This window comes from Athene cunicularia, unplaced genomic scaffold (assembly GCF_003259725.1).
Source record: "Athene cunicularia isolate RWA unplaced genomic scaffold, athCun1 SCF_24, whole genome shotgun sequence".
Classification (NCBI taxonomy): domain Eukaryota; kingdom Metazoa; phylum Chordata; class Aves; order Strigiformes; family Strigidae; genus Athene; species Athene cunicularia.
In genome coordinates, this window is record NW_020799311.1 from 48327 (window position 1) to 52105 (window position 3779).

Sequence of the window (3779 nt, forward strand, 5' to 3'; positions counted from 1 at the left end):
ACCGCCACCAGCTCCGAACGCTGAGCACAGAGATGTACATGCTCGTTTTTTAAGATAGAGTACTGTGCCGGCATGAATGCCGTTTTTTTCTTAAAAGTGTTAGCCAATTTTTATGGGGCCAGTCGATATCCCTGAGCCATCGCCTCCAGTACAGCTGTTGTAAATGAGTTTTTGCAGCCCGTTCTTGGGACCAGATGACAAGATCACTTAGAAAAACAGACACAAATGTAAGATATAAAATTACAAAGTCAATTCAGATTTTTAGGAAAAAAGCAAGATTTCTGCCCTCACATGGGCCCAAACCATGTGTTAATGCAAGAACAAAATTTATCTTACGCATGAAAAGCACACAATAAAAAGTGTTATGGTGAAATGGAAGTCATCCTTCTGAATTTACCTAAATGCTCTACTCTCTAGTAAACATTTATTTTCTTTTTTTATTCTGTAAAAGACAGTCATGTGGCACTCACTAGACAAGGCTGAAATTTTAACAACATGTAGATAAAGTAAACCATTTCAATTAAGCCAAGACACTATGAGGAAAACAAGCCCAAGCAAGTCAAAAACTGAAGGGAAAGTTTAAGGAACCTGTACTCCAGAAATTTTTTTCCCAAAATGTGCTATTTTTTAATGATATATACATTTGCACTCATGTTTGATTTTAAAACCATCAACGTGGGTATTTAACACAGCGGGAACTTGCAAATGATTATGATTAAAGCCTGAGTAACCTCTGATTAAAGTGACTTTGTCACGTGCTACTTGGCGGAAAGCTTGACGTTCTGTCCAGCATTTAGGAGCAGCTTGTTAATGTAAATGCACACTTAAAATGCAATTTCTCCCTTCCAAATATGAGGATGTAACTTACTTAATTGCGGACTACACCTTTGTACAGTCTTGCATTCAGTGACCTCCCTTACATCACCTCTTACTGGCTACAATAAACTGTGGGCCAAGCCATGCTGCACAGCATAAGGGAAAGGGCAAGGTCTCATGTCTCCCAACATGGAATCAGCAGAAGTTCAGGGAACATCAGACCCCAGAAGCAGTGCCTACACATCTGAATCACAATCCCAATTAAATTATTTAAGAAGAGGAGGAATTAAACAGTATTGGTAATTACCTCAGGATAACGCAGTGCATCTTCAGAGATGCCATCATAACCTTGGGCGCAGCCTTTTGCAGCGTTTTGGGCAAATTTCAGAAATTCTGCAACGTCATTCTTTACTACTTCTTTCATTTGCTGGTAGGGAAGGAAAAATGTATTTTTAAAGACAGAATGGAATCCTCTAGGTTAGTATGTAATCAGCAAAATTCCCAGAGAGGTAGCACACGTGGTGGTATGACAGAGTGGCAGAGTTCCCACTTGCTGTACAATTTGGCAAGTCTCTGCTCATATTCAGAGTTTCAGTTAAGCAAAAATTTTTTTGCAAGGCCCATTTCCTTTTAAAAAAAGAAAAAAAAAAAAGCACCCCTGCCCCAACAAACAGCAAGATTCTTTTGATCATACACTGCTGGTTTATAAAATGAAAGGCTACAAGACATTGTGGGAGCAACCTTACATGACAGACACAAAGATAACTGAGCTGTGTCTTCATAAGCAATTACAGTGGAAGTGACAACAACACAGAAGCTACTGATTTCTCTGGGAATGACATTCCCATCGTTACAGGATTTAAAAATAAAAAAAGAAAAGAAAAAGAGGAATAAAACAAGGAAGCATGGGAAAGCAAATGGAATGGCTCAAAAACAATTGGTGATTAATTCCATTACACAGGATTCAACTAAAATGGTACTTCCAACCAATGTGAGACATGGCCTTTCACCATGTAAACAACACTGCTGAGACTAAAGGCAAGTGTGAAGCATAGAAGGTTGAAACACAGGTCCCTCACATGCTAACAAAGAAATTTCCATTACAGGGTGCTGTCAAAGATCCCATCAAAATGTATCGACCCCCTAACATTGTACCGAGACTGCTACACACCATTATGAAACGCTAAAATCATAGTGAGGTCAACTCTTCACTTCCTTCTCATAAAAAAATGGGGGGTGGGGGGTGTGGGGAGTGTGGGGGTGTGCCTGATCAGCTATCAAAGATCTACACTTACTGTCAGTTGTTTAGACTACCACTAAAAAACAAACCAAAAAATCCACAAAAAGCCAATCTATTTTAATAAAATAACTAAATACACTTTAAATTTATATTAAAACTTTTATCCTGATTATTTTAAACCTTTATTACCATTCATAATACTATGTGAAAAGGCAATTATGACCAAGTGAATTTTAAAACTTTTTTGCTACATTTTCCTTAAATATTTTTTTAAAAAAATTAATTGTAGAACTCCCTCTGTGAAGTTTGTATGTAGATACATATATGAACACGAGATAGGTGAGTAATTCTCTTTGACTTGCTGCATTAACTTGAAAATGCTTTATTTGTTTTGAGTACTAAGTCATCGGATATAAGTGCGTCTTCCGCTCCTTCTCAGTCAAAGAAGAGGTAAATGGACAGGAGAGTCTAGGTTCTGGAAAAGGATGATGGTCAGTTGTGCTCTTAGCCTCCACCTCAACTGGACCCGCAGCCTGCCTGCTACAAGTCTGTTTTCTAAAGAGTTTGGCAATGCCTCCACATTTTTCTTTGCCTTTCTGAAAGAAAAGGAATAAATGAAAGAACTTACATTTTTCACATAAATATTATTGTTTGTCAAAATTAGTAAAGGCAGTCATGCAAGCCTAACCTTCAAACCCAGCAAAATGCACGGTGAGATATCGTACTCCTCCAATTCCTAGTCTATGCCATAGGAATTTGCTTATTCTGAAACTCCACCTGGACAATCACACTAACTCTTGCTATCAATAGCAGGTTTGCCGTTGGTTTAAAGATGAAAACAAAAAAACCCTCTCTTTAAAAAACAAAAAAAACCACCCAAAATCAAAACAAAAGAAAATTCTGTATATATTAGGCAGTATACTCAATTTTGAGGTGACAAGCTAAATATGAAACTGATTCTTTGTTCTGGAAACTCGCATTACCAGTGCATTACCAAATTTATTATCAAAAATAAAGAGTCTGAACATTACATTATTCATTGACAGCTGGTGTTCAGAAACAGCTTGCACTCAGAAAGGTCAAATTTATCAGTCAAAGTTATGACGGTAAATACAATGACAAAAAGCCTTTCACTGTAAAAGAAGTAAATGACAAGCACTCAGTTGTAATAACATAAATTCTGGATTTCAGTGAAGACACTCCTAAAACCAGAGTTTCATTTTCCACTCTAAACAACACTGAAATCAGTTTCAAAAACAACGTTGGGCTAAGGCAAGGGATGTGGCTGGCCTAATGACAAGAAAAAAGTCACATTATAAAGACGGTACTTAAAACATCTGAAGTATATGAAGGCCATCTTAGCCCTGCTCTATTTAAAATAGCTGTTCTTAGGAGAGAAAATATTTAAGGTTAGCAAAATTAACATTAACTGCTGATCTTGGAAAAAACATATTTTTAAGATAACGATTTCAGCAGTAGGAAATATCCCAAGTGTTATTCAAACCAAGCTCTATCACATCCACAGTTCTTAATAATGCTTCACACTGTCTCTCGAATATGAGAACGTGTCCATCCTCACGGCACAAACTGGCAAATTTCATTAAGCTGCAGCAGCAACAAGATGCAGACTCAGATACGCCAATGTAGGAACACCAAGGAATTCTAGCAGCTTCAAGTGGCTATATTCAGCACCGAACGAAATGGCAGCACATCAAGATCATTT

General features: G+C 37.4%; 1 long non-coding RNA gene across 1 annotated transcript in view; it reads right to left on the reverse strand.

Moving 5' to 3' along the window:
• Window positions 1-1135: 1135 nt before the first annotated feature.
• The window catches only part of LOC113490726, a 5334-nt gene continuing 2690 nt past the window's right edge, over window positions 1136-3779 (reverse strand). The window contains exons 2-3 of the long non-coding RNA XR_003400293.1: window positions 2389-2652; window positions 1136-1243 (exon numbers count right to left, since the gene is read on the reverse strand). This is a non-coding gene — a long non-coding RNA (uncharacterized LOC113490726). The remainder of the gene's footprint in view (window positions 1244-2388; window positions 2653-3779) is intronic.